Source organism: Scyliorhinus torazame, chromosome 11 (assembly GCF_047496885.1).
Source record: "Scyliorhinus torazame isolate Kashiwa2021f chromosome 11, sScyTor2.1, whole genome shotgun sequence".
Lineage (NCBI taxonomy): Eukaryota > Metazoa > Chordata > Chondrichthyes > Carcharhiniformes > Scyliorhinidae > Scyliorhinus > Scyliorhinus torazame.
The window spans coordinates 101,076,848-101,091,788 of NC_092717.1; the positions used below are offsets into that span (position 1 = coordinate 101,076,848).

General features: G+C 46.3%; 1 non-coding gene across 1 annotated transcript; it reads right to left on the bottom strand.

Annotated features, from left to right (window-relative positions):
* Window positions 1-339: 339 nt before the first annotated feature.
* On the bottom strand, window positions 340-411 carry trnag-ucc (transfer RNA glycine (anticodon UCC)). Its single transcript has one exon. It is a non-coding gene; the product is annotated as a tRNA-Gly (tRNA).
* Window positions 412-14,941: the final 14,530 nt, after the last annotated feature.

Sequence of the window (14,941 nt, forward strand, 5' to 3'; positions counted from 1 at the left end):
ATTGTTCTCTTTCTTTTGTCCCTTTGGGCCTTTTGTTTCTCTTGTTTATATTTGAAATTGTACTAACCGAGTTTTGCAATAAACTCAATCTCAACCTGCCACCGGACCCGGACTCTTATTAGAAAATAAGAGATCCCACACGTGGTAAGGTGCTAACTTTATATGTTGAACTCCACACAGTCTTCGAAGTCTTGGGCTGTAAACTGTTGCCCAATGTCACTCACAGTCTGCTCCAAATCCTGTAAAGATCTCGTTGAGTTTCTCAATGGTTTGTTCCACCGTGGTTGACTTTATTAAAACCACCTGAGGCCACTTTGAGTGTGTATCTATATTTGTCACTGCGATGGCCGGGAATCGAACCCGGGTCAACTGCTTGGAAGACAGCTATGCTCACCACTATACCACCATCGCTCACTGAGTGTGTGTCTATAATAACCACAAACATTTGTCCCTCGAATTGACCAGTTATGCCAATGTGCATATGTTGCCACAGAATTTTCGGACACTCCCATGAAGACAATGGGGATACGTTCCTTACCCGCACACATGACTGGCACAGACTGCATTTTCTTCTATCTGAGCATCAATTCGTGGCCACCAAAAATAACTTTGTGCTAGTTCCTTCATTTGAACTATACTTGGGTGTCCTTCGCATAACTGTTCCAATATTTTCTATTGTAAATTTGGTGGAATAATTACTCTCACCCCTCCACAACAGACATCCGTACTGTGCTGTTAATTCGAGTCCCCTGGAAATGTGTTGTTTTAATTCAGGCTGTTTTCCTGCTATCCTCCCCTTTAAAAACATTTCCAGTAGCTTCCCCATCACAGGATCATTTCTGGTATGTCTTTGGAATTGAGATGCAGTCACTGGAACATTCTCAATCTGTGAACAATAAAACATATTATCATGACTAGGTGGTATCTGACCAGCTGGCAAAGGCAATGCATCCGCATTGACATGATTTTCAGATTGACTGTGTTTGAGCTCATTGGAATGTGCAGATAGTATTAACAACCACCATTGGGTTTACACCAGCAAGCTCCTGCTGTGTGACCACAATTCTGCCACAATTTTTACATTAGTTGACCTTGTCCCAGCAATCAGCCTGCAAATGTCCTGGTTTTGCACAGCGATGGCATGCCAGTTGCTGGGTGGAGCTCCTCTGGGCTCCTCTGGGCACAGCCAGTTTATGGACCCTCGTGCTTGCTCTGAGCTCAGATGTTTCCTTAGCCATGAGCTCTATTGAAACAGCAATACCTAATGCAGTCTTCAGACTTAGATTTTGTTCCATTAATAATCTTCTCTGAATGGCTTCATATTTCAAACCACACAGCAAACGATCCGTGACCGTGACGCCTAAAGAGTCACAAGGGGCGGCACATGGTGCAGTGGTTAGCACTGGGGCTGAGGACCCGGGTTTGAATCTCGGCCCAAGGTCACTTTCCGTGTGGAATTTGCACATTCTCCCGTGCCCCACAATCCAAAGATGTGCAGGTTAGGTTCATAGAACATAGAATGCAGAAGGAGGCGATTTTGCCCCTCGAATCTGCACTGAGCCACTTAAGTCCTCACTTCTACACTATCACCCTAACCCAATAACCCCTCCTAACCTTTTTGGACACTAAGGGCAATTTAGCATGGCCAATCCACCTCGCCTGCACGTCTTTGGACTGTGGGAGGAAACCGGAGCACCCGGAAGAAACCCACGCAGACACGGGGAGAACATGCAGACTCCGTACAGACAGTGACCCAAGCCGGGAATCGAAACTGGGACCCTGGAGCTGTGAAGCCACAATGCTAACATCTGTGTTACCGTGCTGCCCCACGTGGATTGGCCATGCTAAATTGCCTCTTAATTGGAAAAAAAATAATTGGATACTCCAAATTAATTAAAGAGTCGCAAAACTCTGCAAGTCGCTTGAGGGTTGCAATGAGCTGAGCAATATTTTCTCCTTCTAACTGATTCCTTCGATGACATCGAAACCTCTCCACAATAATCAATGGTTTTGGTGCATGATGGCCTTCTTATATTTTAACAAGTTCTCAGTACGTATTATCCCCATGCTTCTCTGGCTGGACTAATCTTCTTAATAAATTGAATGTTTTGCTGCCATTTAGAGTTAGGAACACAGAGACCTTCATATCTTCTGAAATGTTGTTGGCTAGAATAGCGGCACAGTGGTTAGCACTGCTGCCTCAGAGCGCCAGGGACCTGGGTTCGATTCCAACCTTGGGTGACTGTGTGGAGTTTATACATTCTCCCCTAGTCTGTGTGGGTTTCTTCTCGCTGCTCCTGCTTCCTCCCACTGTCCAACGATGAGCAGGTCAGGTTGGCTGGCAATACTAATTTGCCCTTTAGTGTCTAAAGGTGCGCAAGTTGGGTGGAGTAGGGTGCTCTTTCAGAAGGTCAGTGCAAACTCGATGGGGCAAATGGCCTCATTCTGCACTGCAGGGATTCTATGGATATTAATTGAATCTTTCTGTGTATGACTTCCAGTTTGCTGAGTTTTCATAAAATGAACCCATCATGTCAAACTTTCCCGCCATTTTCCATGTTATCAGAAGGCTCTCCCAACTTCCGTGAAATTAATGGTCTAGTTCAGTGTTTTTCAAACTTTTTTTCCGGGGACCCATTTTTACCAACCGGCCAACCTTCGGGATCCAACCTGGCCGACCTTCGCGATCCACGCCGGCCGACCTTCGCGACCCACGCGGCCGACCTTCGCGGCCCACGCCACCTGACCTTCACGGCCCACGCCGGCTGACCTGCGCGACCCACCATTTTCTCTTACCTTGTTTGTTGCTGACAAAATTGGAGGAAATGGTTTTGAGTCCCTTTGTCCCTCTGGTCCCTTTGGCCCCCGAACTTGTAAACAAAAAGGCTGTGACCGTATTAAAAAAAATGCATTCACACTGCGCATGCGTGCCCGATCTTTGGCCAATTTAAAAAAATATGTTCGTGGCCATTTTGAAGGTCGCTTGCAGCTGGCATAGTTAAAAGCCGGCTCCTGCGGCTGTTGCACGCAGATTTGCGCAATCAGGAGCGCAGCGACGAACGGCTCCGCGACCCTCCCGACACCCGCCCGCGACCCACCTGTGGGTCAACCCACCGAGTTTGACAATGCCTGGTCTAGTTTATTGAAGTCAAATGATCAATTTGTAACAGCTTGAACTTGCATAGCAAGCTGTAAGAATCTTTTGTTCTCTGCCTAACTTTACCTCCGTGTCTTACTGTACTGCACATGGTGAGTTCTGCAGCCTGAACTCCTCAGATTGGTGGTTTAAAATCGGTACAGGTCCTTCCTTTGAATTTGTGCCCAAAAGCCGTACGGTGCCTGTGAAGCAGTGGTCTTCTGTTGGTGGGCTGAGTACCTGAGAGATTGTGTAAGCTTGATTGCACATGGCAACCTAGGGCAGAGGAATACCGAAAGGAGAGGTTAAAACACTGGAAGTGGATTCTTGGTGAAGCTATCCAAGATAAAGTATTGTTTGAGAGGAGATTCCAAGGCGCATTCTTTGAGAGCGGAGTTTGGAAACCCTCGTCTGGAAGTCAACAGTTCCATGAGATCAGGTGGCTCAAAATGTGACAAGTTTCGGGGGGGGGGAATTGAGAACAAATCTATAGAAGTTGTATTGCGTATCGTCTGTCACTTTATTTCAGAGTGTGGTGTGTTCGACCACATTCCACCAATTGGTTTACATGGACTGTGTGCTTACTGAGAACTTTAGGTATAAGATAAATTTTGTATCTAATCATCAAAACGAAAAAGGAAACTTTTGAACCGTCTAGAAGGGTGGGACCAGTCGAAACCCTTGAGGAGTATAAAAAAAGTAGGAAAGTACTGAAGCGGGAAATTAGGAGGGGTAGGAGGGGTCATGAAAATTCCTTGGCAAGTAGAATTAAGGTGAATCCCAAAGCTTTTTATTCATATGTAAAAAGCTAGAGGGTGGCCAGGGAAAGGATTGGACCACTTAAGGACAGTGGGGGAATCTATGTGTTGAGCCAGAGGAAATGGGCAAGGTACTAAATGAATACTTTGCATCAGTGTTCATAAAAGAAAGGGACTTTGTGGAAGATGATTCTTGGGTAAGGTGTGTGGACAGTCTGGATCATGTTAACATCGAAAAGGAGGAGGTATTGGGTCTTTTAAAAGATATTAAGGTAGATAAGTCTTCTGAGCCAGATGGGATTTATCCCAGAATTCTGACGGAAGCAACGGAGGAAATTGCTGGGGCCTTGGCTGACATCTTTGTATCCTCATTGGCTACAGGTGAGATCCCAGAGGACTGGAGAATAGCTATTGTGGTTCCGCTGTTTAAGAAAGGTTGGGTGTTGGGTGGGGTTATGGGGATAGGGTGGAGGTGTTGACCTTGGGTAGGGTGCTCTTTCCAAGAGCCGGTGCAGACTCGATGGGCCAAATGGCCTCCTTCTGCACTGTAAATTCTATGAAAGGTAGCAGGGATAATCCTGGAAACTATAGGCCGGCATGCCTCACGTCGGTAGTAGGTAAATTATTGGAGAAAATTCTCAGGGACAGAATTTATACCCATTTGGAAACAAATGGACTCATTAGCGATAGACAGCATGGTTTTGTGAAGGGGATGCCGTGCCTCACTAACTTGATGGAGTTTTTTGAGGAGGTAACAAAGATGTTTGATGAGGATGATTGATGAGGCGGGCGGTGGATGATGTTTACATGCACTTCAGTAAAGCCTTTGACAAGGTGCCTCATGGCAGATTGGTACAAAGGTTGAAGTCACACGTGATCAGAGGTGAAGTGGCAAGATGGATACAGAACTGGCTTGGTCACAGAAGGCAGAGAGTAGCAGTAGAAGGGTGTTTTTCTGAATGGAAGGTTGTAACTAGTGGTGTTCCACAGGGATCTGTGCTTGGGCCTCTGTTGTTTGTGGTGTACATAAACGATTTGGAGGAAAATGTAGCTGGTTTGATTGGTAAGTTCACAGATGACACCAAGGTTGGTGGAGTGGCAGACAGTGTTGAGGATTGTCAGAAGATACAGCAGGACATAGATAGTTTGGAGACTTGGGCAGAGAAATGGCAAATGGAGTTTGATCCGGACAAATGTGAGGTAATGTATTTTGGTAGGTCCAACATAGAGGGGAAATATACTCTAAATGGTAAAACTCTTAGGAATATAGAAAGTCAGAGAGATCTGGGCGTGCAGATCCACAGATCTTTGAAGGTAGCAACACAAGTGGACAAGGTAGTCAAGAAAGCATACGGAATGCTTGCCTTCATTGGACGGGGTATTGAGTATAAAATCTGGCAAGTTATGCTACAGTTGAATAGAACCTTGGTAAGGCCGCATTTGGAATATTGCGCACAATTCTGGTCGCCACACTACCAGAAGAATGTGGAGGCTTTGGAGAGGGTGCAGAAGAGGTTTACCAGGATGTTGCCTGGTCTGGAGGGTGTTAGCTATGTGGAGAGGCTGAATCAACTCGGACTGTTTTCATTAGAAAGACAGAGGTTGAGGGGTGACCAGATAGAAGTCTACAAGATTATGAGGGGCATGGATACAGTGGATGGGCAGGCACTCTTTCCCAGATGTGGAGATGCCGGCGTTGGACTGGAGTGAAGAAGTCTTACAACACCAGGTTAAAGTCCAACAGGTTTGTTTCGAATCACTAGCTTTTGGAGCACAGCTCCTTCCTCAGGTGAATGAAGAGGTGGGTTCCAGAAACATATCTATAGACAAAGTCAATGAAGCAAGACAATACTTTGAATGTGAGTCTTTGCAGGTAATTAAGTCTTTACTGGTCCAGATGGAGCAACTGGAGAGAGGGATAATCACAGGTTAAAGAGGTGTGAATTATCTCAAGCCAGGACAGTTGGCAGTATTTTGCAAGTCCAGGCCAGATGGTGGGGGATGAATGTAACACGACATGAATCCAAGGTCCCAGTTGAGGCCGTACTCATGTGTGTCGAACTTGGCTATAAGTTTCTGCTCGGCGATTCTGCGTTGTCGCGTGTCCTGAAGGCCGCCTTGGAGAATGCGTACCCGAAGATCAGAGGCTGAATGCCCTTCACTGCTGAAGTGTTCCCCGACTGGAAGGGAACATTCCTGCCTGGCGATTGTCGCGTGATGTCCATTCATCGTCTCCCCAGATCCACTCCCCTGTCCTATCCCCATAACCCCACCTAATCTTTTGACACCTAGGGGCAATTTAGCTTGGTCAATCCACCTATCCTGTACACCTTTGGACTGTGGGAGGAAACCAGAGCACCTGGAGGAAACCCACGCAGACATGGGGAAAAGATGCAAACTCCACATCGACAGTCACTGAAGGCCGGAATTGAACACGGATCCCTGGTGCTGTGAGGCAGCAGTGCTAACCATTGTGCCACCATGCTGCTTTACCGATCTTATTTTCCTCCTCACTTCCCCGCTCAATCTATTGTATTTGTTCTACTTTTTGCTTGAAGAATTACCTGACATGCATAACTACACCTTTTAAATTTTTGTTTCATCACAATCTGCATCTCCTTTATCGCCAAGGAGCCCTGGTTTTGGCTCCCCTTGGTTTTTCCCTTGTAGGAATGCACCTAGCCTGTACCTGAAACATCCCTTCCTTAAATATCACCCATTGTTCAGTTACAGTTTTTCCTGTGGTCAGTCTTTGGTTCCATTTTAACCTGGCTAGATCCCTTCACATTCCATTTAAATTAGTCCTATTTCAATTTGGATGTTCTACCTAAGATTGTTTGCTGCTCTTCTGTATTACTAGTCTAAACCTTAGATAAGAGTGATCATAGTATCATACGTGCTCCGCGACAGACACGTAGTCCTCTTGTCCCACTTTATTCCACAGTAACAGAAATGCCTCCTTTTTAGTTGGGCTGAAAACATACTGATCAAGGAAGTTCTCCAGAATGCATTTCAGAAATTACCATCCACCCTACCGGTTACTAAAACTATTTCAATCGATATTCGGGGAATTAAAGCTCCTAATAGCACCACCGCATAGCTCTTGCACATCTCTATGATTTCCCTGACGATTTCCTCCTCTATATGTCAGTCACTATTTGGAGGCCTATAGAATACTCCCAGTAGAGTGATCATACAATATTTGCTTCACAATTCCAACCAAATGGATTCTGTCCTTTCCCCCTCAAGGGCATTCCCTCTTTCCAACATTACAATGTCTTACATAATTATTATTGCCACCTATCTCCCCTTTTTCCTTCCTGAACATCATTGAACACTTTATATCCCAATCCTCACCATTCTTAAGCTACCTTTTTGTTATTCCCACTGGATCATATTTGTACACAGATATCTGTGCTTACAGCTGACTAACATTATTCATCACACTGTCTGTGTTTACAGAAATTGATTTTTATCCTGTCTTTGCGTTCCTCATAATCCTTCTTAGTACACTCCTATCTAATATGGAACCACTCCCTTCTCTAGTACTGTTCAACATTCTCATTTTATGCACCTTATTTATCTTCCATGTGTTGGTGCCCATCCACTTGCCAATTTTGTTTAAGTCCTCCCCACCACACTAGAGTACCTGAAATGGAAGCCCCCCTGGGGCACACTGGGAGGCCGTCAGGGTTGACTAAGCAGTCACACAGCAGAGGCCAGAACCATTTATGACTCTCAGTAGGCCTCACAGTGAGAGGGCCATCCACCATCTTCCCTGCTGATGGCATGATGGTGTGAAGAAGACAGTCATGCCACCTCCTGCCCTTGCCGACCCTGTCTCCCAATCTGTTCCCAGAGGACTGGTAAAATCCAGCCCATGAACGGTGTTTCTCTACAGATGCTGCCTGACCCGCTGAGAATATGCAACATTTTATGCTTTTATCTCTATCCCTTCAAATTTTTTTGCAGGGAATCATAACTTTGAACAAATATCCCAGTGGCTCATGTATTAGGTAGTGGCAGGCTTCAAGAATGAACAGGCTTTTTGTATAGATGAGGCTTTCTAGTTAAACTTTACCGAAGATGGTAGAAGACACTACAGGCATTTCCATGGATAAAATAAACCCTGTTATTATATTATAACTCTTAAAATTTCATACAAACCTAGCGGCAGTTTTGAAAGTATATGTTGGGAATAATTTGCAATCAGTGCCTGGGAGACGTCTACCAATGTACTTAAAGAATGAATCTCTGCAAACAAAGCCTCTTTCGTAACTGCTTCTGATAATTAAAGGCTGCAACAGCATCTTTCTAGATTTTGGAAATGCCTCAACTCTTTAGACTAACACCTTTTATCAACATGTTCTCTTCAATGTTCCTTCTGATAAGATGCTAATTAAAATATGCTGAATAGCTCTGTGGGTGAGCAGTGGAGGAGAGGAACTAAACCAAGAAATGAAACTTGGAATCTGCTTTGGCATGCGGAGTAGCAACACGCAGCATGGCAAATCAGCCTATTACATGGGAAATGTCCTTTTCTGAATGCGTTGAAGTGACATTGTCTTTAATAGTGGCATGGAAAAGAATAGTATATTGGTTGAAATCCATAAATAGATTGGACTACACATGCGCGTCTAGCCATCAACTTTCAAGAGATCCAGTGGTTTCTTATCGGAATTAATGGCTGAACAATCATGCTGGCAAAACAGAACCTATATATTTTGATATTATGTTATTGATATTACTGATATGTAATCATTTATTTATTCTGGGTTATTTTCTCTTTAAGTTTTAGGTGATCTCTTAACAGGGGCTGCAATTACAGTCCGGTTGGGAAACCAATGCCTAGAACATTAGGGTCCCTAAGCTGGGGGAGGCAGTGGCATTCTGGTAATATCATTGAACTGGTAATCCAGAGGTGTAGTCTAATATTCTGGGGACAAGGGTTCAAATCCACAACAGTGGTGGAATTTAAATTCAATTAATAATCTGGAATTGAAAGAACTACTTTCAGTAATGGTTACTGTAATATTGTTGTTGATTGTTGTAAAAAGCCAACTGGTTCACTAATGCCTTCCAGGGAAGGAAATTGACCATCTTTACTTGATCTGGCCGACATGTGACTCCAGACCTACAGCAATGTGGTTGGCTCTTAACTGCTGTCTGAAATGGTATGGCATGCCATTCAGTTTAACAGCACTTTGGAATAGGCAACAAATTGTGGCTTTGCCACCGATTCCCACATCTCATGAAAGAATAAATTAACAAAAACCCTGCATTACATCAGGATCAGTCCTGTGACATGGTTCTGAAATGTAAAGGTCTAATTGGCCATTAAAATAATGCTGCTGGAAGCTTTCCAGAGGCAGGACCAAGAAACAAAGGGCCCTTAGAAAAGGCGATCGGCTACCATGACTGGATGTTCCATTCACTGGGGATACAGTTCAGAAGGGTTCATTGATTGATTCAAAGATGATTCCAACAGAAAGGAAGGACAGTACAAAGAGGGAAAATCGACCGTGGATATCTAAGGAAATAAGGTAGAGTATTAAATTGAAGGAAAAAACATACAAAGTGGCAAAGATTAGTGGGAGACTAGAGGATTGGGAAATCTTTAGGGAGCAACAGAAAGCTACTAAAAAGCTATAAAGAGTAAGACAGATTATGAGACTAAACTTGCTCAGAATATAAAAACAGATAGTAAAAGTTTCTACAAATATATAAAACAAAAAAGAGTGGCTAAGGTAAATATTGGTCCTTTAGAGGATGAGAAGGGAGATTTAATAATGGGAGCTGAAGAAATGGCTGAGGAACTGAAAAGGTTTTTTGGATCGGTTTTCACAGTGGAAGACACAAATAACATGCCAGTGACTGTTGGAAATGAGGCTATGATAGGTGAGGATCTTGACACGATTTTTATCGCTAAGGAGGTAGTGATGGGCAAGCTAGTGGGCCTAAAGGTAGACAAGACTCCTGGCCCTGATGGAATGCATCACAGAGTACTAAAAAAGATGGCTAGGGAAATTGCAAATGCACTAGTGATAATTTACCAAAATTCATTAGACTCTGGGGTGGTCCCGAAGGATTGGAGATTAGCAAACGTGACACCACTGTTTAAAAAAGGAGGTAGGCAGAAAGCAGATAATTATAGGCCAGTTAGCTTAACTTCGGTCGTAGGGAAGATGCTGGAATCTATCATCAAGGAAGAAAGAGCGAGGCATCTGGATGGAAATTGTCCCATTGGACTGACGCAGCATGGGTTCATAAAGGGCAGGTCGTGCCTAACTAATTTAGTGGAATTTTTTGAGGACATTACCAATGCGGTAGACAACGGGGAGCCAATGGTTGTGGTCTATCTGAATTTCCAGAAAGCTTTTGACAAGGTGCCACATAAAAGGTTGCTGCATAAGATAAAGATGCATGGCGTTAAGGGTAAAGTAGTAGCATGGATAGCGGACTGGTTAATTAATAGAAAGCAAAGAGTGGGGATTAATGGGTGTTTCTCTGGTTGGCAATCAGTAGCTAGTGGTGACCCTCAGGGATCAGTGTTGGGCCCACAATTGTTCACAATTTACATAGATGATTTGGGGTTGGGGACCAAGTGCAATGTGTCCAAGTTTGCAGACGACACTAAGATGAGTGGAAAATCAAAAAGTGCAGAGGAAACCGGAAGTCTGCAGAGGGATTTGGATAGTTTAAGTGAATGGGCTAGGTCTGGCAGATGGAATACAGTGTTGACAAATGTGAGGTTATCCATTTTGGTAGGAATAACAGCAAAAGGGATTATTATTTAAATGCTAAAATATTAAAACATGCTGCTGTGCAGAGGGACCTGGGTGTGCTAGTGCATGAGTCGCAACAAGTTGGTTTAAGGTGCAACAGGTGAGTAAGAAGGTGAATGGAGTTTTGTCCTTCATTGCGAGAGGGATGAAGTTTCAGACTAGGGAGGTTATGCTGCAACTGTATACGGTGTTAGTGAGGCCACACCTGGAGTATTGTGTTCAGGTTTGGTCTCCTTACCTCAGAAAGGACGTACTGGCACTGGAGGGTGTGCAGAGGAGATTCACTGGGTCAATCCCAGAGTTGAGGGGGTTGGATTACGAGGTGGGGTTGAGTAGACTGGGACTGTACTCATTGGAATTAAGAAGGATGTGGGGGGGGTGGACCTTATAGAAACATATAAAATTATGACGGGAATAGATAGAATAGATGCGGGCAGGTTGTTTCCACTGACGGGTGAAAGCAGAACTAGGGGTCATAGCCTCAAAATAAGGGGAAGTAGATTTAGGACTGAGTTTAGGAGGAACCCCAAAGGGTTGTGAATCTATGGAATTCCCTGCCCAGTGAAGCAGTTGAGGCTCCTTCATTAAATGTTTTCAAGATGAAGATAGATAGTTTCTTGAAGGATAAAGGAACAAAGGATTATGGTGTTCGGGCAGGAAAGTGGAGCCCACAAAAGATCAGCCATGATCTCATTGAATGGCGGAGCAGGCTCGAAGGGCCAGATGGCCTACTCCTGCTCCTAGTTCTTGTGTTCTTATTCCAGCGATGGCTTCAGCAGCTATCCAAAGGCAGCCTCAAGGTTCTACGATAACTTAACTGAGACATTTGCTGGTGACGAGAGATATTGTTCCTGGTGTCCAGCAGAAGTAATCCAAGAGATGCCAAAAGGGCCTGGATGGTGATGGCATTGGAGATCAGCAGTCGATGAGTGACCAGAAGGTTGTGTTCAGTGTCAGCAAAGATTCAATGACCTGATAAGATCTAAAAAGGTGAGTGGCAAGTGACACTAATTCAGTATGTAGCAGCATGCACATGAGCTCAACAGACTGAGTGCTAAAGGTTCACCCTAACAGTTACATCACTGAGGTGTTAGCCACCCTCACACATGGGATGCAATTGATCACAGTGTATCACAGGAGTGCCACAGCTCGTGTCAGTGCCATGCTGGAATTGATGAGGGAGGCCAGCCTACTCATGCATCATTCTCTTTTCATCCTGCAGCAATATGGAGTTCGCAACAGTCACAAGGTGGCTTGTATGGGTGGTAGTGTGGCAGAACTGCACAATCTGACACAGATGGAGATGGCCGTCTTGGACATTGTAAGAGTGCAATTGTAGCAGGCTGTCAGAGATTGAAAGACAAGATGGAGAGCAGAACGGTCCATGCATGGCTGGGCAAAGGCGTCCACATTGGTGTAGAGGTGGGGTAGAGGGGGAGACTTTGGCCACCCCACTTTAGTGGGGGGAGGGCTGGAGACTTCGAGAGGGAATCCAATAGGGGGATCGGAGACAGAGGCGGGAGCGGCCGGGGTCAACAGGAGTCAGCTGACTTACTGGCCTAAAAAAGGAGATGGCTAGTCGGGGGAGGAGGGGGGGGGGGGGGGGGTAGTCCCCTGATCCGGCTGATCACGTGGAAAGTGAGAGGCTTGAATGGGCTGGTCAAGAGGGCCCGGGGCTAAAGGCAGACGTAGCCATGTTACAGGAGACCCACCTGAAGATCGCGGTTCAGAACAGGCTGAGGAAGGGATGGGTGGGGCAGGTTTTTCACTCTGGGCTGGACGCGGAAAACAGGGGGGTCGCAATCCTGATGAATAAGCGGGTGGCGTTTGAGGCGGTGGGTATTGTGGGGGATAAAGGGGGTTGATATGTGATGGTGAGTGGCAGGCTGCAGGGGACCCGGGTGGTGCTGGTGAATGTGTATGCCCCGAACTGGGACGATGCAGGGTTCATGAAGCGGATGTTGAGTCAGATCCCGGATCTGGAGGCAGGTAATCTGAAAATGGGGGGGGGGGGGGGGCATCAACACGGTATTGGACCCGGCACTAGATCGGTCTAAATCGAGGTCGGGTAAGAGGCCGGCAGTGGCCAAGGTCCTGAGGGGGTTTATGGATCAGATGGGGGGAGTGGATCCGTGGGGATTTGCCAGGTCAAGGGCGAGGGAGTTTTCCTTCTTCCTACATGTGCACAAGGCCTACTTGCAAAAATACTTTTTTGTGGTAAGCAGGGCACTGATCCCAGGAGTGGAGGGGGCGGAGTATTCAGCCATTGCGATTTCGGATCACGCCCCGCACTGGGTGGAGCTGGAGTTGGGGAAGGAGAGGGGCCAGCGCCCGCTGTGGCGAATGGATGTGGGGCTGCTGGCAGACGAGGAGGTCTGTGGGCGGGTTCGGGGGTGCATCCAAAGATATGTGGAGGCCAATGATAATGGGGAGGTTTCGGTGAGTGTGGTCTGGGAGGCACTGAAGGCAGTGATCGGGGGAGCTAATTTCAATCAGGGCTCACAGGGAGAAGAGGGAGAGGATGGAGCGGGAGAGATTGGTGGGGGAGATACTGAGGGTGGATAGGAGATGCGCGGAATCCCCCGAAGAGGGGCTGCTGAGGGAGCGCCGGAGCCTCCAAATGGAGTTTGACTTGCTGACCACGGGGAAAGCTGAGGCCCAGTAGCGGAGGGTACAGGGAGCAGTGGATGAGTATGGGAAGAAGGCGAGTCGGGTGTTGGCGCATCAGCTGCGGAGGAGGGAGGTGGCTAGGGAGATTGGGGGAGTCAGAGATAGAGGGGGGAACACAGTGCGGAGTCCAGCTAAAATAAACGAGGTCTTTAGGGACTTTTATGGTAAGTTGTACAAGTCAGAACCACCGGGGGGGGGCGGGGGGGATGCGGCAGTTCCTGGACCAACTGAGGTTCCCGAGGGTGGAGGAAGGGCGGGTAGAGGGTTGGGGGCTCCGATCGAGATGGAGGAGCTAGTTAAGGGGTTGGGGAGTATGCAGACGGGCAAGGCCCCGGGGCCGGATGAGTCCCCGGTTAAGTTCTACAGGAAGTTCTCGGAGCTGTTGGGCCCGTTGTTGCTGAGAACCTTTAATGGGGCGAAGGAAAAGGGAATCCTTCCCCCGACGATGTTGCAGGCTCTGATCTCGCTTATCCTCAAGCGGGATAAGGACCCGCTGCAGTGTGGCTCTTATAGACCGATTTCGCTCCTCAATGTGGATGCCAAGCTGTTGGCAAAAATCTTGGCCATTAGGATTCAGGATTGTGTCCCGGGAGTGATACATGAGGACGAGATGGGGTTTGTGAAGGGCAGGCAGCTGAACACGAACGTGCGAAGGCTCCTGAATGTGATTATGATGCCCTCGGAGTGGGGGAGGCAGAAGTGGTAGCGGCAATGGATATGGAGAAGACCTTTGACCGGGTGGAGTGGGAGTACCTCTGGGAGGTGTTAGGCAGATTTGGGTTCGGGGAGGAGTTAATTGGGTGGGTTCAATTGTTGTACCAGGCCCCGGTGGCGAGTGTATCGACGAACCGGCTGCGGTCAGGATATTTTAGGTTGTACCGTGGAACGAGGCAGGGGTGCCCTTTGTCCCCCCTGCTCTTTGCCCTGGCGATTGAGCCGCTGGCCATGGCGTTGAGGGAGTCCAGAAACTGGAGGGGGTTGGTTCGGGGGGGGGGGGGGGGGGGGGGGGGGGAAGAAGAAGAGAGGAGCTCTGATTTCTTTTTCTTTTTGTAAGGGCGCATGCCCCATTTTGCTTTGAGATGGGTGTTAAATTGTTAATCGTTTAGAGGGTTAAGTTGTTTTGTTTTGTTGGCATATTGCCCTGTTTTCTTTGTATTATTTCCCTTTTTGGAGTGTTTTGTAAAATTTTTGAAAAACCTTGAATAAAAATGTTTTTTTTAAAAAGGTATGGATGTTTTTTGTAATAGACGAAGATTTGAGTAAAGTTTCACAGTAGTCATTGTTGGGAGTCTTGCTTTTTCTTGATATATATTAATGGCCTACACCTTGGTAAACAGTGCACAATTTCAAAATTTGCAGACAAAACCTGGAATTGTGAACATTGAGGGGTATAGTGTAGAACTTCAAAGGGATATAGACAGGTGGAATGGACAAACAAGTGGCAGATGAAACTCAAAGAAGAAAAAATTATGTGATTCATTTCCTGGGAAGTGCATGGGGGAATAATATAAAATAAAGGATATAATTCTAAAGTGGGTGAATGAGAAGAAGAACCTGAATGTATAAGTGCATAAGTCATTTGGATGGCAGGT